We start from the raw sequence: 25,003 nt of genomic DNA, 5'->3' as shown, positions 1-25,003 counted from the left end.
CCGAGGACATTTTCCCATTTTTTGTTCAAATAGAGTAGAAGGGAGAGAGAGAGAGAGAGAGAGAAACATCGATGTGAAAGGGACACATCGAGTGGCTGCCACCCACACGACCCAACCAGGCCGGGGACAAACAGCAACTGAGGTACACGCCCTTAGCGGAAACCGAACACGGGTCTCTCTGGACTGCAGGCCGATGCTCTAACCACTGAGCCAAACCGGCCAGGGCTCCATTTGCTTTTATTTAAATATTCTCTTTTTTTTGAGCCAAGACTTTCTATTTTTAAATTTGTGTCAAAAGCCTTCACGATCGCTTTTATAGACTTGGATATTCCCAACCTCTCAGTCCTCCCTGCATTGGTGTCCATTGATTGTCTTTCTCATGTTAGTTGAGATTTTCCTGGCTCTTCATATTCTGAGTAATTTTTTTGTTAATCCTCACCTGAGGCTATTTTTTCCATTTTTTTTAGAGAGAGAGAGTGGGAGGGGGGAGAGAGAGAGATATATATCAATGGGAGAGAGAAACATTGATTGGTTGCCTCCCACTCAAGCCTAACCAGGGTCAGGGATCGAACCTGCAGCCCAGGTATGTGGCCTTGACCGAGAATCGAACCTACGACCCTTCTGTGTGTGGGCCAACACTCTAACCACAGGCAGGGTTATATTCTGAGTAATTTTGATTTATATGCTGGACATTTGAATATGAGGTTATAAGACTCTTGATCTTGTATAAATCCTATGGGATATGTTGCCATTTCTATTTTAGTAGACATTCTACATTTCTTCACAGGCAGTCACTGTTTCCTTTGTCATCGTTGTGGAGGGGCCTGGACAAGGGAGAATGGTGGGCTGAGGAGGGGAGGGGTCAGATAAAGAGTCTTGGGGGCATAATTTCAGGTATCTGGGTCCTGGAGGCACCAAGAACTGCCTCCAGAACACAGAATCCAGAGTCCTCCTTGGGGTCCTGGGCAGGGGGTGTGGGTGGGGGAATGTGGTGGGACTGTAACTGTGTCCCCAGGACTTGTAATGTGCCAAGCAGAGTGCCAAGGGAAAAGCGGGCACATCTGTCTTTATCACAAAGACTTTGAGAAAACAATCATAGACATTAAGTAAAGAAATGAGCCTGTGTGTGCTTTCCCACAAAACTATTGGTGTGTGTGGGGGGGTGCCCAGTAAATAAGAGTATGACAAAATCTGTACTTACTTGAGTTCCTGTGTTCATGATGAGTCCAGTTGTGAAACCAAACTTTATCAGAAAATTCCCCAGTCTTTCACCATGTGCCTTAAGGTGATTCCTATGCTTGCTTCATGCTCACATAAACAAAGGCCTATTTGGTGTAATCAGAAAGTATGGACACTTGCCTGGGACTTACCTTGAAAGTATTTTCAAAATGAAAAATAAAATTACATTTCATTGTTTTAACTATGTTCTTTTGTTCTTTCTTTTACTCCCCACCCCCGCCCTCTTTTTTATTTCCCCCAATTTTTATTAATTTATTTTTGTTACAGATGTTTCTCCTTTTCCCCCCCTAGACACCGTCCTCTCCATCCCACCCCCTCACCCCCCAGCATTGTTGTCTATGTCCATTGGCTATGCATACATGCATATAAATTCTTTGGTTCATCTCATACATCCCCCCCCCCCCCCCCGCCTCCCTTCTCTGAGGTTTGTCCGTCTGAACCATACTTCTTTCTATGTATCTGGGTCTATTTCATTCATCAGCCCACCTTGTTCATTATATTCCACAAATAAGTGAGATCATGTGGTATTTGTCTTTCTCTGATTGGCTTATTTCTCTTAGCATAATACTCTCGAGGTCCCTCCATGTCGTCTCAAAGGATAAGAGATCTTTCTTTCTTACCGCTGCATAGTACTCCATTGTGTATATGTACCACTGCTTTTTTGTCCACTCATCTTCTATTGATGGACACTTGGGCTGTTTCCAGATCTTAGCTATTGTAAATAGTGCTGCTATGAACATAGGGGTACATATATTCTTTCTGATTGGTGTTTCAGGCTTCTTAGGATATATTCCTAGAAGTGGGATCACTGGGTCAAATGAAAGTCCAATTTTTAATTTTTTGAGGTAACACCATAGTGTTTTCCATAGTGGCTGCCCAAGTCTGCATTCCCACCAGCAGAGTCCCCTTTTCTCCACACCCTCGCCAACATTTGTTGTTTGATGATTTGTTAATGGCAGCCATTCCGGCAGGTGTGAAGTGATACCTCATAGTTGTTTTAATTTGCATCTCTCTGATGATTAGTGACATTGATCATTTCTTCATATGTCTCTTGGCCATTTTTTCTCCTTCTTCAAGCAGGTCCTTTAAACATTTCTTGTAATCCTGGTGGTAATGAACTCCTTTAGCTGTTTACTGTCTGAAAAGCTCTTTATTTTTCCTTCAATTTTAAATTATAGGCTTGCTGGGTAAAGTAATCTTGGTTATAGGTCCTTGCTTTTCATCACTTTGAATATTTCCTGCCACTCTCTTCTGGCCTGAAATGTTTCTGTTGAGAAATCAGCTGACAGCCTTATGGGAGCTCTCTTGTAGGTAACTGTCTTTCTCTTGCTGCCTTTAAGATTCTCTCTTTGTCTTTAACCTTTGCCTTTTAAATTGTGTTGTGTCCTGGTGAGGGCCTCTTTGGGTTCATCTTGTTTGAGACTCTCTTTGCTCCCTAGACTTGTGTGTCTTTTTCCTTCACCAGGTTAGGGAAGTTTTCTGTCATTATTTTTTCAAATAGGTTCTTAAGCCCTTGCTGTCTCTCTTCTGCTGGTTCCCCTATGATATGGATATTGTTATACTTCATGTTGTCCCAAAGGTCCTTTAAACTATCCTCATTTTTAAAAATTCTTTTTTCTTTCTGTTGCTCTGATTGAGTGTTTTTTGCTACCTTTTCTTCCAAATCGCTGATTTGATCCTCTGCTTCATCTAACCTGCTGTTGTTTCCATTTTGTGTATTCTTCATTTTTGACTGGTTATTTTTTATGATTTCTAAGTTATTTTTTAAATCCCTACTCTCTCTTTGTTGAAGTTCTTACTGAATTTATCCAATATTCACCCAAGTTACTTGACCAACCTTATAAACACTGTTTTGAAGTGTGTATCTGGCAGATTGCTTGCCTCCGTTTCATTTCATTCTTTTTTCTGGAGATTTCTCCTGTTTTTTTTTTTTTTTTTTCATTTGGGGCACATTTCTTTGTCTCCCCATTTTGACTGTGTGTTTCTATTTGTTTCTGTATATTATGTAGATCTGCTATGTCTCCTAGGCTTGGTAGGGTGGCCTTATGTAGTAGATGTCTTGTGGGGCTCAGTGGCACAGTCTCCCTGATCACCTGAGGTAAGTGCTCTAGGAATGTCCCTTGTATGGGTTACATGAGCCCTCCTGTTGTAGATGAATCTTAAAAAATTTTTTTCTTTATTGATTTTAGAGAGAGAGGAAGGGAGAGGGAGAGAGAGATAGAAATATCGATGAGAGAGAACAATGATTGGCTGCATGCGCCCCACTGGGGATTGGGCCCACAACCTGGGCATGTGTCCTAACTGGGAATTGCACTGGCAACCTCTTGGTGCATGAGTCGATGCTCAACCACTGAGCCACACCAGTTGGGCATAGATAAGTCTTGATTACTGTTGGCCCATCAATAGGTGGGGTTGACCTTCAGGCTGGCGGACTATGAGGATTGACCCTGACCACAGTATATGAGCTGTTGTACAGGGGCTGACCCCACAAAGTGGAATTTGCCCCAGTAGGGTCTGTTGCCTGCTGAGATCTCCCTTTGAATGTGTCACTTGTGGAGCTAATTAGGTTGTACTCTGATGTGGTCTGAAATCTGCTACTGGGTGTGTTGGTTTTGCAGCCTCTTGGGAGGGATTCTGGTGAGGTCAATATCAGACGTTGCCTGTGATTGGCCCCGGGCTACTGGTTTGGAGCTACAAAATGATCCACAGTTTGTGGCTGCCTCTGCTGGGCCTGGGTGTGCATGAGAGGGACCACCTTATGTACCAAGGCAGGCCTTCACCAGCATGGAGCCCGAGGGCAGGTCAGCAAAAGACCCAAGGCATCCCAAGATCTGCCTCTGCCTGCCAGCTGCCTGTTAGGCTCAGTCACTAAAAGAGCCTTTGGTGCTATATGTGATGTGTGAGGTAAATTCTCAGTGAGTCACCAGGTAAGGGCAAGTGGTGGTCTTCAGGTTGATACAGGTTCAAATCTGGTACCAGTGCTAGATCTGAGGTCACTCAGCAAAAATTTTAGGGTATGCCAAGGCCAGCTGCACCCCACCAGGCACCTGAAAACCTTTGTGGTGGGGTGCAGTGTCAGGGAGTTGTTGGGATAACGCCAGCAGAGGGAGGGCTTCACACAGGAAACATGGCACCTGTTGGGTGTGAGAGGAATAAATGGCCCCTGCCCTAGAGCCACAGAACTCAGTCTCTCCCTGTTTGTCTCTACCACCCCAAGTTTGCCCAGATCTCCTTCTAGAGCCTTCCAAGAAAGTCTATACAGTGGATCCAGGCTGGCAGCAGCCAGCAGACTACTCCACAGCATGTGAGTTCTGCAGGGTGGGGCCACTGGGAGCCCAGAGGGTGTGGCTAGTGGATCTCCTGTGAGGGAGAGATACTCATGGGAAGGTCTCCACCCTTCCCATGGTCTGGGGGAATGGCCTCCACCTCAGAGCTACACAACTCAGTCACTGACACTCATGATGTCTGCCTGGACATCTACGCCTCAGCCCAGGCAGCTCTTTTGGGATTGCATCTCTTTTTAAAGTAGTATCGAACCATACTTGCAGGGCAGGGACAGAAGGGGATACTTCAGGTCCCCATCATGTCAGCCTTTGTGAGATGCTCATCTTCCCTGCAACATACCTCTAATGATGCTGTCACTTGGAAAGCTACCTGCTCCTGATTCTATGCTGACATCGATCTTCTACACCCAGTAAGGTAAAAGTTGTGGGTCTGTTAACTTCCCTGGATAATTTCAATCTCTCCTACATGGTTTTGAATGAGCTGACCAAACCCTCAGCTGTGTATACTCATGACAATAACTCCATTTATTGAGATCTTTCATAACACCAGGAATAATAATAACTCATATTTATAGGGTGTATACTATCCATTATCAATTCTCTGAGCTAGGTTCCATGCATGTATGACCTTCTTTAATCCTCACAATAAAGGTGGGCAAGGGTGTACACAAAATTTATAATTGAATCCAGTCAGAAGCAGATTTGGAAATTCAAGTTCTAAGTTAAAAAACCTTGTTCTTTACTTAGAGTAAATCCTGAAAAATGTTAAATACAGAATAACTGATAATGTATATGATGACTTCAGTTGTAATCTGATGTTTTTATAAAATATAAATATAAATATATATATTTGACTTGAAAGTCTTTACTATTCCCTTGAAGGAAGGGTTTCTCAATATTTGGCATGCAGACCTCACATGGTGTCCCAGGTGAAATCATGGATACAAAAACAAACATTTAAAAATAATAATGTGCTTTTCTTATCATGCTACAGTAAACTATAACTAGAATACTAAATTTATTTGGGACAGTTTATGGGGAGACAGAGAAAAGAACTTATGCCACAAGCTTCATGGCAAAATGCCACAACATTCCTTGCAAACATGCCTGTTTTTCAAAGTTATTCAGAGTTGGGGAGGGAGCAGCCACAAATCTCTTTATTTCTTCTACAAAATCCTTCACTGGTCTGGCAGTCACCAGATCTCACTCAAGCATCCCAACTGTTTTATTCCAGCCTTATGCTCCTATTACTATACACAATGACAGCAAATTACATCCCTGAGCCCTCATTTGTATCTTCACACCACCCAAAACGAATTCTGAAAAATAAAAAGACCCTACTCAGAATGGCATGATAGCATAAACAGAAATGATCTCTCTCTCTTATACAGTGATACCTCGGTTCTCGAACATAATTCGTTCCAGGAGGACGGTCGAGAACCAAATTGTTCGAGAACCGAAGCAATGAAACCCAATAGGAAATAATGGAAACTGGATTAATTCGTTCCAAGCCCCAGAAAATGCCTATTTACTGGCCTAATTTGTATATAATATGTAGAAAAACATAAGTCTCAACAAGAAATAAAAGTGTACAGTATGTCTAAGGGTTAAATTCAGTGTAAAGCGTGACTCTCTCCACAAAGCGTGACTCTCTCTCTGCACTCACACTGATGACGCAAGCAAGGCGCGCTGGGCCGAATGAACGCCATTCGGCTCAACTCGGCTCATCTCGGAAGTTCGAGTTCCAAATATTTGTTCGAATTCCAAGACAAAAGTTTCTCGAATCTCCTGGTCGAATACCGATTTGGTCGAAATCCGAGGCGTTCGAGAACCGAGGTATCACTGTAGAGGTTTAAAAATATTCCCTGACCCAAAAGGACTGAAAATCTATTATTCAAATAAAAATGAAACAAAATGTAGGGTATCCCAATTTGCCTCAAAATATGTGAGCAGTCCCTAGGCCATAGAGCTGGGTGTAAGGATTAGAACCTAGGTAGAAGAGGTAAAGGAACTAGGGGGACTTGCTGAAGCAAAAATGACTTGGATTCCACTTATGCTGTCTCCTTAAAGGCTATGGCATAAAATAGCCATGGATTTCAATCCTGGCTTTGACATACACTGACTGTGTGCTGGTCGGAAAGGTCTCTACACCCTTTGGGACTATTTTCCCATTTCTAAAATAAGAATTATAATATTTACACTAAGTGATCACTATGATGAATAAGTGTGATAACACACTAATACAAATGGTGCTTGCCATGGTGGATGTCACACTGGTATGGCAGACAGACACAAAAACAGAAGAGCAGTTGAGGTGCAAAGGAGGAGCACAGGGAAGGGACCTAGAACACATGCAGTGAGTGGAGTGGCCATGAAGCAGGAGGAAAACAAAGAGAGGAGTCTCATGAAAGAGGTCAACTGGACTTCCCAAATCCACTGATTACTGGGTTCATGTATGTACTTGATTCTGATATACGGCAGTGGGACATCTATGCCTCCTCACACTTAAAACTAATATAACCAGGTTGGCACTGTTGTGTTTATTCAAAAAGTATTGAGAGTCTAGTCTATTCATCAGTCCCTTTGTATACGGGAAGACTTTAGTGGATTAGCCAATGCAGCTCTTGCCTAAGGGCCGATCTAAGAAACTGTCAGTGACTAAGATTCATTATAAGCATAAAAGTAGGCAATACACTAGTACTAGATGCTTCTGGGAAAAGTGTGGGGTAAAGGGCAAAAGCACCCTGTGCCGGGGTCCCCAAGAACACCCTCAGGCTTGATTATCTGTTAGGAAGACTCATAGGACTTGGAAGCTGTTATACTCATGGTTTGGTTTATTTTAGTGAAAGGATACAGATTAGAATCAGCAAGGAGAGAAAGCACATGGGGTGAAGTCCAGGAGAAATCAGATACAAGATTCCTTTCCCCTGTGTGCTTCTCATTATAACTATCTTTCTGCTTTTAATATTGTCTTTTGTCTTAATTCACATTCACTATTACTATTTTTCCTTGCTCAGCTTGTCCCATAACTTATTTTTCTTTAATTTATCTGGAGTTTTTTTACAGCTTTATTTCCAAATTGACAAAATGTTTTTCAAAGTGACCACACAATTTTGCATTCCCATCAGTGAATGAGGGTTCCGGTTGCTTTACATCCTCGTGAACCACTTGGGATGGTCAGTTTTAAAATTTTAGCCTTTCTAAAAGTTGTACAGTGGTATCTCCTTGGGGTTTTACTTTGCATTTCAACATGTTAAGCATATTTTCATGTGATGATTTTTCATCCATGCATATTCTTGTCTGCTTAGATTTCTTGTACATGCTTTATTGGGTTATTTGTCTTCTTTTTAAAGGATGTACTATTTATTTTATTTTAATGTTTTGGCATTCTGAAATTTTACACTAATATACTTTTGTCTATGTCTTTATTCCTTTGTGCTGGGTACTCATGGCCTTTACTTTTTTTTAGAAGCATTCATGCAATACTTCTTTGATAATTTTCTCTGTTCTTAGTATTTGGACATTTTATCTTTTATTTTATTTATTTATTTTAATACATTTTTATTGATTTTTTTAGAGAGAGAGAGAGAGGAAGGGAGAGAGAGATAGAAACATCGATGTGGGAGAGAAACATTGATCGGCTGCCTCCTGCATGCCCCCTACTGAGGATGGAGCCCGAAACCCAGACATGTGCCTTGACCCAGAATCAAATCGACAACCTTTTGGTACATGGGAGAACATCCAACCAACTGAGCCACACCAGCCAGGGCTGGAAATTTTCTTAATTTAATTCCAGACCACTTCTATTAAGGCTTTATTTTTAAAAATATTTTTATTGTTTCATTCCTTAGGTCTGTTTATTCAACTTTCTGGAGGGTTTGCTCAACTTGTTTGTTTTTTCAAGTATTACACTGGATGTTTTTTATTAGCTACTTGATTTTCAAGAGATTAATTTTTAAAAATGAAATTTAATGAAAAAATTAAATTAAAAATTTAAAAAGATAAAAACCAAAAAATATATATATATACTTTTCGACTTTTTCTTACTTAAAGCATGCTGAAAACATAAGTGTACAGCTTACCCATTAAGGGCTCCGTGTTGGGTTCTGATACCAATATTATGGCAACTCATTCTTTCCCTCCCCAGTGGAAAACGTTACAGAGTGCTAGACCTGTATGTTTTCCACAGACTTACAAGACCTGACAGTCCCTCAACCTGACAATAAACTTAAAATTTTTTTTTCTTTATTGATATTAGAGAGAGAGAGAAGAAGGGAGAGGGAGAGAGAGAGAAACATTGATGAGAGAGAACATCGATTGGCTGCCTCCTGCATGCTCCCCTCCCCGCCCTGGAGATTTAGCCCACAACCTGGGCATGTGCCCTGACCAGGAATTGAACCGGTGACCTCTTGGTGCATGGGTCCATGCTCAACCACTGAGCCACACCGGCCAGGCCTGATAATAAACTTTTGAAAAGGATAAAAGATGGCTCATGAGCAGCAGGGATTCTTAGATTGTGTTGACTTTGGTTGGAGTTAACTTTCACTGAGCTAAGTTAAACATGGGGACAAACTGAAAGCCAGAGAAAACTGGCTGTTTGCTTTTCCCCTCAGTCACCTGATGGCTGACTTTGATTCAGAAATTTGGGTGAGGAGGCACTCAAAGGGAAGACAGAAAATATGGTCAATGAGGAAAGGTGAGGAGATTTTATTTTCTTACAGAAAAAGATAAATCCCAGACAATCAGTTTAGACTGAAGTCTGCCCATTAAAGGTGGTGGGGAATATCTTTCAATTTGATAAAACTTTGTTTTGGATCGCAGACCTTTGTCAGGAGCTGTGTGGCTGGGTCAGAAGCCATGCTGAAGATTGCTGTCAGCCCCTTCAGTAAGGGCACCTAGCAGAAAAGATATTTATCTAGGCTGTTGGGATCATCATCCCAGGTAAGGTAAATACTTGTACAAATTGGTCTGTATCAGAAGGACAAAGGCCTCAGGAGGACCAGAGACCACCAGATGCATCTGCTGGACATCATGAGGCTGAGAATCATGTGATGAATTCCAAAAAGAAGCACCAGCTCCTCCAGGTTGTTTAATTCCAGAAACCTCAGGTGATCAGGGCCAGGAGCACCTGGAATTGTAGGACTCACAGGCCAAGTATTTGCAGCAGTTGTGGGTAAGGAGTCTCTTCCCCTCTCATTGAAACAGTCTGTTTTTCCAGGTATACTGGTAACAGCCATTGCATAGTTTAAACATTATTTATTTTGCGGGACCGGTGTGGCTCAGTGGTTGAGCATCGACCCATGCACCAAGAGGTCGCTGGTTTGGTTCCTGGTCAGGGCACATGCCCAGGTTGTGGGCCAAATCCCCAGTGTGGGAGGGCATGCAGGAGGCAGCCAGTTGATGTTCTTTCTCATCGATGTTTTTTTCTCTCTCTCTCCCTCTCCCTCTCCCTTCCTCTCTCTCTAAAATCAATAAAGAAGCCCTGGCCGGTTTGGCTCAGCAGTTAGAGCATTGGCCTGCGGTCCAGAGAGACCTGGGTTCGGTTCCCACTAAGGGCACGTATCTCGGTTGCAGTTTGTCCCCAGCCCTGGTTGGGTCATGCAGGTGGCAACCACTCAATGTATTCCTTTCACGTCGATGTTTCTCTTTCTCTCTCTCTCTCCCTCCCACTCTATCTGAACAAAAAATGGAAAAATGTCCTCGGTTGAGGATAAATAAATACATAAATAAATAAAATCAAGAAAGAAAAAAAGTATTTTTAAATTGTGATAAAATATACATAACATAAACGTTACCATTTTAACCATACGATGCTGTGCCATTAAGTACATTTACACTGTTGTGAACCATCACTATCATTCATCTCCAGAAGTGTTTTTCATTTTGCAAAACTGAACCCTTGAACCCATTAAATACTAACTCCCCATTTATCCCTATAATCCTTCTTGCACTCTTTATATTGATAATTTGTCTTCTCTTTGTTTTTTGTTTGTTTGTGTTTTTGGTCAGTCTGGCTAGAGTTTTATTGATCTTTCCAATGAACTAGCTTTTGGTTTCTTGATTTTTATCTATTGTCATTCTGTTTTTTGTTTTCTTGATTTCTTTTCTCATCTTTATTATTTCATTCAGCTTACTTTAGATTTGTTTGTCTTTTCCTAATTTCATAAAGTGGAAGCTTAGATCATTGATGTGAGGCCCTGACAGTGTTCAGGCCATGCTACCCTGAAAGATGGCATCTTGGCATATTGAATATTTTAAGATAAAGGAGTTTAAGAAAATGGCAGAAATAGAAGGTCACTGTGACCTTCCCCTGATTCCTCTCTCCTAACAGGTCATATAAGACCCTCATGTGAGCACTGGCCGGTTTTGCTCAGTGGTTAGAAAGTTGGCCCACAGACCAGAGTCTGGGGTTCAATTTCAGTCAGGGACACGTACCTGGGTTGTGGTTTGATCCCAGGCCCTGGTTGGGGTCCTGTGGGAGGCAACCAATTGATGTGTCTCTCTCATATCGATGTTTCTCTCTCTCTCCCTCCCTCCCTCCCACTCTATCTGAAAATCAATGGACAAATATCCTCTGGTGAGGATTTAAAAAAAAGACCCTCATGTGAAAGGTGCCCTCCCTGTACTCAGAGGAAAGGAACTTCCTTATCTCTGAAGACACAGGGACACCAAGAAGAACCCTAATGGATAGGCCTTGCTAAGTTTACCCGGTTGACTACACTTGACCTCATACTCTGACCTATTATATTTCTCCATAATTTTCTACTCTTCATCAAACCTAGCTTAAAACTACTTAGGTCTCACTATTTCTTTAGGTCTTCACTTCCTTATGAAGGCTCCTGTGTCGTGTAAAACTTACATTAAAATAAATTTGTTTGCTTTTCTCCTATTCTGTCCTTTTCAGTTTAATTTTCAGACCCAGCCAGGGACCTTAAGACAGTCAAGGGAGACTTTTTCCTCTCCTACAATGTTCTCTTGTAACATAAACATTTAACGCCATAATTTTCTTTCTAACCACTGCTTTAGCTGCATACTACACATTTTGTTGTGTTCTCAGTGTCATTTTTTTCAGTGTCATTTAATTAAAAAATATTTTCTGATTTGCTTAGTAACTTACTCCTTGATGTACCCATAGGTTATTTACATGTGTCTTTAAATTTCAAACATTTGGGAATTTTCCAGACATTTTTCTATCATTGATTTCTAGTTGAGTTTTATTATGGCCAGAAAACATAATGCACATTGTTTTAGTTCTTTTTTTTTTTTTTTTTCACATATCTGTTATTTTTTTTTTAAATTTTTTTCTTTCTTTCTTTTTTTTTGTTAAAGATATTTTACCTTTTTTACCCCATTGGCACCCCCTCCCCACCCCCTCCCCACCCCGTCCCCACCCCGTCCCCGGCTTAGTTGTCCATGTCCATTGGTCATGCATACATGCATATAAGTTCTGTGGTTTATCTCTTCCCACCCCCCCACCCCCTTCTGAGGGATGTCAGTCTGTACCCTACTTCCATGTTTCTGGGTGTACTGTATTCCTCAGACTGTTATGTTCATTATATTCCGTATATGAGTGAGATCATGTGGTATTTGTCTTTTTCTTTTTTTTTTTTTTTTTTTTTATCCTCACCCGAGGACATTTTTCCATTTTTTGTACAGATAGAGTGGGAGGGAGAGAGAGGAAGGGAGAGAGAGAGAGAGAAACATCGATGTGAAGGGACACATCGAGTGGCTGTCACCCGCATGACCAACCAGGGCAGGGGACAAACTGCAACCGAAGTACGTGCCCTTAGCGGGAACCGAACCCGGGTCTCTCCGGACCGCAGGCCGATGCTCTAACCGCTGAGCCAAACTGGCCAGGGCGGTATTTGTCTTCTTCTGCTTGGCTTCTTTCACTTAGGATAATACTTTCCAGGTCCCTCCATGTCGTCTCAAAGGATGAGAGATCTTTCTTTCTTACTGCTGCATAGTACTCCATTGTGTATATGTACCACAGCTTTTTTATCCATTCGTCTACTGGTGGACACTTGGGCTGTTTCCAGATCTTAGCTATTGTAAATAGTGCTGCTATGAACATGGGGGTACATATATTCCTCCTGATTGGTGTTTCAGGCTTCTTAGGGTATATTCCCAGCAATGGGATCATTGGGTCAAATGGAAGTTCAATTTTTAATTTTTTGAGGTAGCACCATATTGTTTTCCATAGCGGCTGCACCAGTCTGCATTCCCACCAGTAGTGGACTAGAGTCCCCTTTTCTCCACACCCTTGCCAACACTTGTTGTTTGAGGATTTGTTGATGGCGGCCATTCTGACAGGTGTGAGGTGATACCTCATTGTTGTTTTAATTTGCATCTCTCTGATGATTAGTGATGTTGAGCATTTCTTCATATGTCTCTTGGCCATTTGTATGTCCTGTTTGGAAAGGTGTCTATTCAGCTCCTCTGCCCATTTTTTAATTGGGTTCTTTGTCTTCCTTTTGTTGAGTTGTATGAGCACTCTCTATATATTGGAAATTAACCCCTTATCTGATGTATCATTGGCAATGATGTTCTCCCATACAGTGGGTTGCCTTTCCATTTTGATGATTGTATCTTTTGCTGTGCAGAAGCTTTTTAGTTTGATGTAGTCCCATGTATTCATTTTCTCCTGTTTCTGTTGCCTTAGGTGATGTATCAGTGAAAATTCTGCTCCGTATGTCTGAAATTTTGTTGCCTACATTTTCTTCTAGAATTTTTATGGATTCACGGGTCACATTTAAGTCTTTTATCCATTTTGAGTTTATTTTTGTGTATGGTGTAAGTTGATGGTCTAGTTTCATTTTTTTGCATGTAGCTGTCCAATTTTCCCAACACCATTTATTAAAGAGGCTGTCTTTACTCCACTGTATGCTCTTGCCACCTTTGTCAAATATTAATTGAGCGTATTGCCTTGGGTCCATTTCTGGGTTTTCAGTTCTGTTCCACTGGTCTATATGCCTGTTCTTATGCCAGTACCAGGCTGTTTTGGTGTTTTAGTTATTTTAAATTTAAGATTTTGTTATGACTCAGAATATGGTCATATGGGCACTGATTCTTTTGCCTCCTTCTTTCACTTATAAGGATCCTTCTGACCCTACACAGGGGCCATAAGATAATCTAGAATAATTTCTCCATCTCAAGATGCTTAATTTAATCACATGTGCAAAATCCCTTTTGCCATGTAAGGTGACATTCACAGGTTCTGGGGACTAGAACATGGACATCTTTTGTGGGGGTCATTATTCTGTGTACCATACTTCCTTTCCCTCCCCCAATCATTTTTGGTGACTGTCACTCTCCCCACATTGGTCCACAGAGGTGGAAAGGTGGGCCCTACCTCTGAGAGTAGCAAGATCTCCATGCCACAAAGGAGAAAAATAAAACAGTTGATGGCCACTAGGAATAATAATACCAACAATATAGATCACAAGTTACCATTTACTCTAGGCTTGCCATGTGCCAGTGCTTTGCATGGATTATAGGTGCCACTATCACCACTTCATAAGTAACAGTCTGAGGCTCAGCAAGATTCTATGATTTGCCCAGTGTCATACAGATGGAAGTAGTGGAGAAGCCAGGGTTAGAACTTGAGCTTTCTCCACAGCCTGTGCCCCTAGACACCCACCTCAAGTTATGACTATGACCCCCAGAGGGTTCAGGGGAGGCTTCCTCAGAATGGATCATTTGTGAAGCTAGAACTGTAGGATGGATTTTAGGGTCTGCTAGTGGCCAAATCACTGCCATTTATGGACCTACAGAGAGGCTGCTCGGCTCCACCTCTCTTTTCTGACTCTGACTCTGATTCTCTCTCTCTCTCTCTCTCTCTCTCTCTCTCTCTCTCTCTCTCTCTCTCTCTTTCTCCCTTACTCTCACTCATACACAAAGAGCATGGTATCTTCTATTTGTGGTTTAATTTACATAACTTGGGATTAGGACACTCATCACACGTGGCCATACCTTACACAAAGCTCTACAACCTTGTCCCCAATTAAAGTGGCCTTAGTTGTTGAGGGTGAGGAGGAGGCAGCCAGGGAGAGTGAAGTTTTCCTTGGGGCATTTGTGGGGGTTGGGGGTGGGCAGCCAAGTGTGAATGGTGCAGGTGTCTGGACCAGGACCTCTGGACACCTCAACATCTGTTCCCAAATCTCCTCTTGCCAGCCACCAGGCCTACTCTTCTACCCCAGGAGCCTCTGTAGCTCCCTCTCCCAGCTCTCTTCACTGGACATGTTATCCCTCTCACCCCCATTTGTGTCCTCTCACCCAGCCCAGCCTCAGAGGACCCCTCAGGACCTTCCCTGCAAGCACAGAACATTATGCAGGACAGACCTTGCTACTGCCCCCGACACAGGGGTCTGTCATAAAGTCCCTGTTATGGCAGAACTGAAAATCTCTGGGATCCAGTTGAAACTCCAGACCCAGACTGGGAGTCCAGGGCGATTCCCCCAGGGCCGGGGGGAAGTGGAGGGTTTCTGAGAGGAGGACCTGAGATGAGTGTCCTGTCAGGAGTTGGGATGACACTATGTGGGGTTGGGTCAGTGGACACAGAGAAGAGACCCTGGAAGGGACAGGGCAGAGTGAACATGAGGAGTGCTCCATCTGCTGTCCATATGGGCTTTGGCGTCTTAGCTCTAACTGGATGACCCAAGCCAGTTAGTTACTTGCCTTCTCTGGGCTTGAGTGTCCTCATCGATGGCAGGGGTGACAGGATTTTCTTCCAAAAGGCCTAGTGAGGATTAAGTGAGACAGCACCCAAGAAGTGCTTGAAATTAGCCACAGAAAAGGGAAATCCTGCCATTTACAACAATATGGATGTATCTTGAGGGCATTTTGCTAAGTGAAATAAATCAGGGAAAGACAAATACTGCATGATCTCACTTGTACTTGGATTCTAAAAAACAACTCATAGAAACAGAAAAGATCGGTGGTTGCCAGAGGCAGGGATAGGGAATGGGTGAAGGGGGTCAAAAGGTACAAACTTCCAGTTATAAGATAAATAAGTTTTGGAGACCTAATATACAGTATGGTGACTCTATTTAACAATACTGTATTGTGTATTTGAAAGTTGCTAAGAGAGTAGATCTTAAAAGTTCTGGTCATGAGAAAAAAATGTAACTATGTGAGGTATGTTTCTTTTGTAGTTATGATTTACTCTACTGTTTGATATTAACAGTTCATGGTCAATACCGCAATTGCTCCTGATCCTGTCTTGGCAGAGAGAATACAGCTTCTCCATCTCCTGCTTCTAGTTACATAGTCTATTTGATTTCTATATTGGCCATCTGGTGATGTCCATGTACAGTCATCTATTTGGTTGTTTGAAACACGTTTGTTCCCTGGCTGGATAGCTCAGTTGGTTAGAGTGTTGACTCGATATCCCAAGGTTGCATGTTCGATCCCTGGTCAGGGCACATACAAGAATCAACCACTGAATGCATAAATAAGTTGAACAGCAAATCAATCTCTCTCTCTCAAATCAATTAAAAAAAGAAACATATGTTTGTGATGGACAAATTTTTGGTTTCACAGAAAATCCACAAACCAATCTTCCGCTTCATTGCTGACCCCTTGTCAACAGTTGCTGATGACATTTGATTCTACTTAATTGCCTGCTTTTGCATTCCAATCACCTATAATTATCAGTGTGTCTTGTTTTGGTTTGTGATCAACTTCCCCTTGGATACTTGCATAAAAACTTTCCAATTCATCTTCTTCAGCCAACATTACATACACTTATACAATGTTACAGGCCAATTATATTTCAGTAAAGTTGGAAAAAAAGAGAAGTGCTTAGGACATTGCAAACCACATAGATCTTGGTTACCTAAAACAGTTATTCTTTATTTATTAATTAAATTTTTAAAATCTTTATTGATTTTAGAGAGAGAGGAAGGGAGAGGGAGAGAGAGAGAGATAAAAACATTGATGAGAGAGAACATCGATTGGCCGCCTCCTGCATGACCCCCACTGGGGATTTGGCCCACAACCTGGGCATGTGCCCTAACCAGAATCGAACCGGTGACCTCCTGGTGCATGGGTCGATGCTCAACCACTGAGGCACACCAGGTAGGCCAAAGTTATTCTTTAAATTTAAAGTTTCATAACTTTTTACCACATCACATTAAATTTCGGATGCTATAGATGATGTATGACAGCACTATTTTAAGTAACCCTTAAGAAAGAATGATGCCCTCTCATCTCAGTAACTATAAGATGCATTCCTGATTTCTGATATATTGAAATGTAAAAAGGGTATTTAGAATTGATAAAAATACAGTATTTTTCATTGTTTATTTTTACAGTTACCTTCTGTGGCTCTCTATTATTTCTAATTTTGTATAGCAATAGAATATTTTCTTTTTAAAATATTTCATTTAAAAACAAAAGTGATTTGGCCCTGGCCGGTTTGGCTCAGCGATTGGAGCGTCGGCCTGCGGTCCGGAGAGACCCGGGTTCGGTTCCCGCTAAGGGCATGTACCTCGGTTGCAGTTTGTCCCCGGCCCTGGTTGGTTGTGTGGGTGGCAGCCACTCGATGTGTCCCTTTCACATCGATGTTTCTCTCTCTCTCTCTCATCCTCTCTCTCCCTCCCACTATCTGATCAAAAAAATGGAAAAATGTCCTCGGGTGAGGATTAAAAAAAACAAAACAAACAAAAAACAAAAGTGATTTGATCTAATGAAAAATTTCACATTTGTATACTGTATTGTGTGTTCACCACTCCAAGTCAGGTCTCTATCCATCACCGTTTATGCCCCCATAGAAAATTTGAGATGATTGTACTATTCTGAATGGGGTCCTGGCCCCTTAGCCTCTCCCAGCTTCCCAGAAGGATGTTTCGGAGGTCAGCTGCATAGAAACTCACACTGCATGGTGCCCACACAGAGGGCACTCTGGATGCCCACTCCAGGATGGAAATGGGAAGGGTTAATTTATCAATTAAAGCATCTGTTCAGGGGTGCCCACACAATATCAGGTATATATCCTGACTGCTGGAAACCTGGCTGTCACACAGGCATCACCCACACCCTCAGGTGTTACACAATCTGGTGAGGAAGGCCAACACAAACACAGCCCAACAAAAGAAAAAGAAAACTTACTGCAGTATGTGGTTATAAGGATGAAACTCTGGATCCAGATGCCCTTGGTTCACATCCTGACTTCAAGATTTCCCAGCTGTATGACCTCTGGCAGGCTTCTAAACCTCTCTGTTTCTCAGGTGCCTTATTTGTAAAATGGAGAAAACACTACCTACCTCATTAGCTTGTTGTAAGGACTATTACATGAGTTAATATTTGTAAAGAATTTAGAACAGGTCTTGACATATAATAAATTTTCAATAAGTGCTTGCTAATGAAAGAATTTAAAGCATTGAATTAGAAGTTGAAGAAAGGACACACGGGAAGAGGACATAATGATCTCCTTAGATACAAAGTGGAGAGGGTAACAGCACTGTCCTTCAAAGTTTATTGTACTTATTTTATTTCATTTTTCTTAAAGTGTGGTCATAGCAATAAGTCCTCATTCCTCATCAGAGGGCCTGTCCCCTTCTCCATTCTGGATGGCACTCCTGTTATTGTGGTCCCAGTATCCAAGATTTCCCTGTGGCTCCCAAAGGTCCCTTCCCAAAATGACATGGAACCCCCTTTCACTGCCATACAAGGGCCCAACTGGGTGTCAGGGCCTCACTCTGGGACCCATGAAGGTCACTCCAGGAGACCTGACTCCCCCGAGACTGTTAGGATCTGTGAAATCTTTGTCCTTACATTGTCATTCTGGATGAGCTTCTCATTGTATCTTCATCCAAGTCATAAATGTCAGCCCATTGAATTTGTGAATTTGTGAATGAAGCTGAAAGGAATGGCTTATCTTCTCCCAGGCTCCTGAGCCAGTCCTCCCCAAGCCCACTCGTCTGAGATAGCCCAGGGAGTGGTATGGGGCCAGATCTCAGGTGAACACAGCCCAGTCTCCACTCCTCCCACAGGGATCACGCTCTAGCCTCTTGGAGTTGGACACTTTTCTTTGCACACATATATGTTCCACTTGCTTGTCCCTGTTAACATCCTGTCCTGTAGAAGGCACTCATTCAACCCTGCAGGTTCACACAGGTCCCACTTTCCTAGTATCATGTCCAGAAGGCGCTCTGTGGTATTACATGAGCCCTTGTTATTACTATTTTTAAAAATAAAAAAATCCTCACCCGAGGGTACTTTTTTCCATTTTTATCTTCAGATAGTGGGGGAGGGGGGGGAGAGACAGAGAGACAGAGAGAGAGAGAGAGAGAGAGAGAGAGAGAGAGAGAGAGAAACATTCCCTCGAGAGAGACACATGGATTGGTTGCCTCCTGCATGACCCCGACCAGGGCAGGGCCAGGGACTGAACTGCAACCGAAGCACGTGCCCTTGACCAAAATCGAACCCGTGATTCTGGTCGGGGGGCTGACGCTCTAACACTGAGCCAAACAGGCCAGGGCGAGCCCTCATTATTAATTTCACTTTGCAAGTCATTGGCTATAAATAGTCATTTAGAGTCCCTCTCCCACCCCACCCCTGCCCCATAGTTTGCTTGTGCCATCCTTGTGCACATGTGTGTTTCTTTAGCATACAATCTTAGAAGTGGAATTGCTGAGACAAAGGAGTCAGTCATTAAACAAACACCTAACAAGTGCCTACTATGTGCCAGACACTGCTCTAGGCACTGGGGAGATATCAAGAAACTAAAAAACCACACGTTCCTGCTTTGGTGGAGCTGACATTCCGGTGGAGGATGTTTCCAGTTTTTATTTTGATAGATGCTGTTACACTGCTGTCAAATTACCGACATCTTTAGCCATTCCTAGGGCATGAGCTTTGAAGCAGGTGGATGGACTCCTTGGCCTTAGCTCTTCGCAAGATCTCAGGGTCAGGGCCTGAGCCGGTCCATTTGGGGACATGGGTGTGGAGTGGGGAGAGATGCGAATGGAAGGGTCCAGGGAGTGGGAGGGGGCTGATGCAGAGTATTTGCATCAAAACTTCCTTAATCACACCACTAGGGGGCCTATGGGAGTTAGGAATGAAGGATCTAGGATAGAACCATCCTCCCAGGTTATACCAATGCAGGAGGCAGAGAGGGAGCGGTCCGCTCTATTTTGGAATAAACCAATGTGTGGGTCAGGGGGCACACTAAGGGGCATTACCATCCCCGTGAAGGGGATTTCCGCACAAACCCCTGATGGGGCAGGAATAGCATTGCTTTGACCTTCCGCAGCCCTCACCCATTCTCCCGGTTCCAATTCGAGTCCCAAGCAGGCACCCACTATTGGACTGTGGCCTCCACCTCTCCTAGGCTTCAGTTGCAGATTTGCAGGTTCTACCCTTCAAGGTACTATGATTTTGAATCAGTGGCTTGTGCGTGTAGGGGCAAGCGATTGGATACAAAAAGAGGGGGGTGGGCCTTATGGCTCGTTTTGGGATCTGATTGGATAACGCGAATTTACGCCTCTCCCAAGCTTTTGCTCCGAGCAGAAGACCCGTACTCAAAGACGCGCGCCGAGCGCCTATTGGTGGCTGGTTTAGCTCAGACGATGGTTGCTCCACCAGAGTTCCGTGCTGTGGTGGTGGGGCTTTAGGGATGGGGAACAGGTTCGAATCCCGACTCCGTGCCTCAGTATGTTCACTTGTCAGAGGGCTGAAGACAGTACTCCTGTAGCGGAATTCACAGAAATCACGGACGCATAGCCACGCTCTGCCTCTTAGTGCCGCGGTGATGGGGGCTGACCTCCTGTGAGCAGTCTCATGTTTCCCATTAAACCCTAAGCTCAGTCACAAGCCCAGCAGGTGCCTTTGCCTCCTTTTAGTGCATGCATCTATGCATTTCCTCCATTGCTAAAGTTGTATCATCGGAGATTTAGTAAAAATTTGCAGAAGTCACTTTATTCAGCAGAAATCCTGCTTTGGTGGAGGGCTCCTGACCGCAGGACCACAGAGCAGAACTCCTTAGGCAAGCGCAGTCTCCAACAGTTGGTGCTTTTGTGATTAAATATTTCCCCATGTAAGCGTTCTTTTTGTAATTCTAGACATACATTAAGGACCTGTAACCAGCATTATCTTGAAACTGTACTGCAATCTGCTTTTAAAACACAACATAAATCTTTATCAAAAGGCAACAACAAACACTTGTATTGGCAGCATATATTTCCAACATTTCCTATTGCGATGCATAGGAACGTGGGGAAGGCTACAGTCAAAAAATAAAAGTACATGTAAAAGTATGGGAGGAAAAAGCAAACTCTGAATGTGAATACAAGCATGCACAAATGAACCTAACTCTTGATCAATTGATAACCTACAGAGAAAAGTATTCTTCTAGATCACCTTCTTTGGCTGTGTCAGTGTATTTACTGGTCATCACACAAGAAAAGGGCTCCACCTACACAGCCTTCAGTATTCAACTTTATTTTCTTTTTGTCAAGACTTCTGAATGCTTCCAGTTTGTTTTAATAAGGATGCTAACATTTACCCAAAGCCAATTTCTCCAGGATAAAGGCAGACTAGAAAAGCAGTCTGTTTAAATTGGTTATGATTCTGAAACTGACTCAGAGTATGAGTCAACTTGGTAAGAAGGTGGCTGGAGAACTCTGACTCTCCTTCTTGGTCACTTCACCATTTCTCCAGCACTCCAGTAGTCCAGGTCACTATTTTTGGTTGCTGAGGGCCATAACTGAGTGTGGTGCTTGCATTAACTCTTTCTTAGAATACCACTTTGATCTTTTCACATCAAAGTGGCTTCTGAGAAGCTACAATCTATGACTGCCTCTACTTATGACTGTCTGCCCTGCTAGCCCTAACATGGCTCTAAAATCCCCTTGTTATACCCTTCTTCTGGAAATAAAAATGGGACTGTTTATACCAAAATTAGCAGCTAGTAATAGCCTGGTTGATCAGATTAATGAGTCACTTAATGCATTTCTGAGGGGATGTGATCTGCAGGGGTAATGAAGAATGGGTCACTTTTAGTGGACAGGGGAATTTGTTGGGGAAAGGTCCTGAAGGTTTTCTGGGGACTCGGGTCACAGTGAGAGTTCACATGGTTTATGAAGGAGAAGGAGGAGGGTGCAGAGGGGTTGCCAAAAGAGAGAAGGGAATCCTTGAAGGGACACATGTTTTACAATGTTACTGAAATATTCTCTTCCCTTTACAGTCTTTATGTAGCTCCCTCTCTACACATGCTTCCACATGTTCCCAAGGAAAGTAACCCCAAAAATAACAGTTTTGCTTAAGATAATAGTAAAGGCATCAGTTGACTTCACACAGCTCTTAATAAAGAACTGATTCTTTGTCCTATCCAGGGGCTTGCACTTGTAACATTCCTATATTGCCTATGAAATCCCCGTTAAAATACAGTTTGTGAAAAGTAAAAAATATAGAATGAACACATGCATCACATGTTACATTCTCTGGAAACAGTTGGGGGCAAGAAATTTATTAAGGACCAACACCTGTGAAAGGAAGGGGACAGAAGTGGAACAGGGCAGAGAGAGAGAAGTAGAACTACAATGGAGAGCCCAACACAGCCTCAGCCAGCCAAAATGGCTGGGAACTCTGGAGTGAGTGTCTTAGTCAGTGCAGGCTGCTTTAACAAATTACCATAGACTGTGGAGTTTAAACAACAAATATTTATTTCTCACAGCTCTGGAGGCTGGAGGTTTGAGATTAGGGTGCCAGCGTGGTTGTGTTCTTGTGAGAATCCTCTTCCAGGCTGCGGACTGCTGACTTCTTGTTGTATATTCACATGATGGAAAGAGCAAGCTAGGTCTCTGGCCTCTCACCCTCATGACCTATTTACCTCCCACAGGCCCATTTCCAAATACCATCACATTGGGGATTAGAGTTTCAACATATAAAATATTTTTGGAGGGGGGAACCAAAGATTCAATCCATTGCAGTAAATATTTCCTATCATAATGTCTTGTGTTGGGCTGAGTTGTCCAGGCCTTTATCCCTCCTACCTATCTCAGTCACTGCTTGTGGGCTGTCATGGGAAGGCCATAACCTCAGGCCAGGTGGCTCTCTGAAGCTGAGGCAGACCCCAAAGGAGTTGGAAGGGGCCTGTGTGGCACAGGTTTGTGTTTGCACAGCTTGCCCCTTGTGCCACATGGACCCACTTCCCCACATATGATCGAGGAGCTGCTCCTTCAAAATTCTGTTTGGCTCCTGTTCCTGAGGGGGTAATTCAGAAAAGGGAGATTAGTGGGATGAATGATAGCCTCTGCCATGGCAGTTGATCTTGGACAACTGCACTGGGGAATGGAAATATCTAGACTTTTCAAGGGCTGTTGGACACAGGGTCTGAGTTGACACTGATATCTGGAGACCTGAAGTGTCATCATGGCACCACCATTAGAGTGCAGGTGTACAGAATCAGCTAATAAATAGAGTCCGGGCCCAAGTCCAGCTTACAGTGAGACTTTGTCTAGCTTAGAGTGGGGTACTGGGTTCTTGGTCCCACCTAGTGGTCATTTTGCCAGTCTTTGAATATATAATTGAGATTGACATAATGGGCAGTTGGCACAACTTTTACATTGATTCCTTGGCCTGTGGGGTAAGAGCTATGATAGTGGGGAAGGCTAAGTGGAAACCTCTGGAATTACCTGTTCGTTTCCTGGGGCTGCTGTAACAAAGTACCATAAACTGGGTGGCTTAAATAACAGAAATTGATCATCTCTCAATTCTGGAGTCTAGAACTCTGAGATCAAGGTGTCAGCAGGGTTGGTTCTTTCTGAGGGATGAAAAGGAAAATCTCTTTCATGCCTCTCTTGTTCTGGTGGTTTGCTGGCAGTCTTTGGTATTCCTTGACTTTTGCTGCAATATCCCAATTTCTACTTTCATCTTTACATGGTGTTTTCCGTGTGTGTGTGTGTGTGTGTGTGTGTGTGTGTGTCCAAATTTCCTCTTTTCATAAGAATATCAGTCATATTGGATTAAGGGCCCATCCTACTCCAGTATGACCACATCTTGACTAATTACATCTGCAACGATCCTCTTCCCACATAAGGTCACATTCGGAGGTACTGAGGGTTAGGATTTCAACATATGAATTTTAGGTGGACACAATTTGACCCATAATACTACCCTTTTTCACTGAGCAAAGGTGATAAATCAAAAGCAATATTATACCTTGGGGGTATGGCTGAGATTAGTGTCACCTTTAAGGGTCTAAAGGATGCAGGAATGATGATCCCCATCATATATCTAATTTGCCTATCTGGCTCTTGCATAAAATAGCTGGATTGTGAAGGTTGACAGTTTACTGCTAGAAGCTCAATCAAATAACAGCAGTCCCAGTGGCGAGCGGATGTAGTATGAGTACTAGAGAAGATTAACAAGGCCTCAGGTACATGGTACATGACCCTTGATTTGTTGAAAGCATTCTCTTCTATCCCTATGAGAAAAAAAGATCAGAAACAGTTTACAGTCACACAGAATGGACAATAATATTAATTCACAAATTTTCCCCAAAGTTTTCTTTACTCTCCTGTCTTCTGTTGTAATTAGTACAAGGAGGTCTGGACTGCCTGGATACCTCACAGAACCAGCTGTGGAATGAGAAAAGAAAATCGCCTTATTCCTTCGTAAAGGAATTTCAGGTGGAGTCAGCTGGTGACTTGAGGTTTTTGCAAGGGGAATGGCAAGTTGGAGCTGGTTTCTGGAGTTTCCCTGAGGTCTCACAAACCCCATAGGCTGGAAGGCTTTCTCTGCTGGATGCCCAAAAGCCCAACTATTCTCAACACCAAAAGTGTCAATAGCATGGACCATATTTCTGCTTTTATTTGTAGTTGTTTGCAGCTATAACTGCATCTCATCCCATTGTGAGTGTGGGCTGGGGTGTGTGTGCATTTTTGTGGCTTTTGTTAGCAACAGCAACACTTGGACATCAGCGTTTGTTACATCGTGGGTCTGAGTCTCACACAAATATATAGACCTCAGCTGGGAGCAGGGTCCCTCAAACTCTACCTTCATGTGGTACCCTTTGTGGCAGAATCGAGAATAGTATATTTGCCAAACCTTCAGTGGCCTCAGGATTGTCACCGTCTGAGATCACTACCCTGTTCCGTCTGTTTCTCAACATCCTGGATGAAATCTGTGGGCTATCATATAGCTCAATTTTAAGACAACTGGGCTCTCACTAAGTGGTGTAAGCAAGAGACTGCCTTTTAGTGGACACTGTGGTCATTCTGTAACAGCCTTTGTTCTGCTCAGGTCCCCATCGGCATCTAGCTTTTTAGGACCTTGTAATTCCTTGACCACTGGGAATCTGGGAACAGGGTACAGAGTAGACTGGAGGGGGAGGAACTTGGAAATCAATTTTGGGGTCAAAAGAGAACAGTATAAGTCTCAGCAAAGGATGGAATTACCCCAAACCTCAACTCAAGGTTTACCTCAGTTTTATTAAGCCATAGCAATGCCTGTTAGATTTTTACACTCTTGCCAGG

The 25,003-nt window shown here is 42.9% G+C and overlaps 1 long non-coding RNA gene across 2 annotated transcripts in view; it reads left to right on the top strand.

Moving 5' to 3' along the window:
* The first annotated feature begins 4,454 nt into the window (after window positions 1-4,454).
* Window positions 4,455-25,003, top strand: part of LOC118636398 — a 100,615-nt gene continuing 80,066 nt past the window's right edge. Inside the window, exons 1-3 of one of the 2 annotated variants that reach the window (XR_004960648.1) lie at window positions 4,455-4,543; window positions 4,788-4,938; window positions 13,186-13,212. This is a non-coding gene — a long non-coding RNA (uncharacterized LOC118636398). Of the gene's footprint in view, window positions 4,544-4,787; window positions 4,939-13,185; window positions 13,213-25,003 lie in introns of those variants that run through there. The other variant, XR_004960647.1, reaches the window with a different exon arrangement.

This window comes from Molossus molossus, unplaced genomic scaffold (genome assembly GCF_014108415.1).
Source record: "Molossus molossus isolate mMolMol1 unplaced genomic scaffold, mMolMol1.p scaffold_m16_p_2, whole genome shotgun sequence".
NCBI classification, from domain to species: Eukaryota; Metazoa; Chordata; class Mammalia; order Chiroptera; family Molossidae; genus Molossus; species Molossus molossus.
Note: the sequence above shows the minus strand (reverse complement) of the source record. Positions and strands in the feature narration are given on the sequence as shown.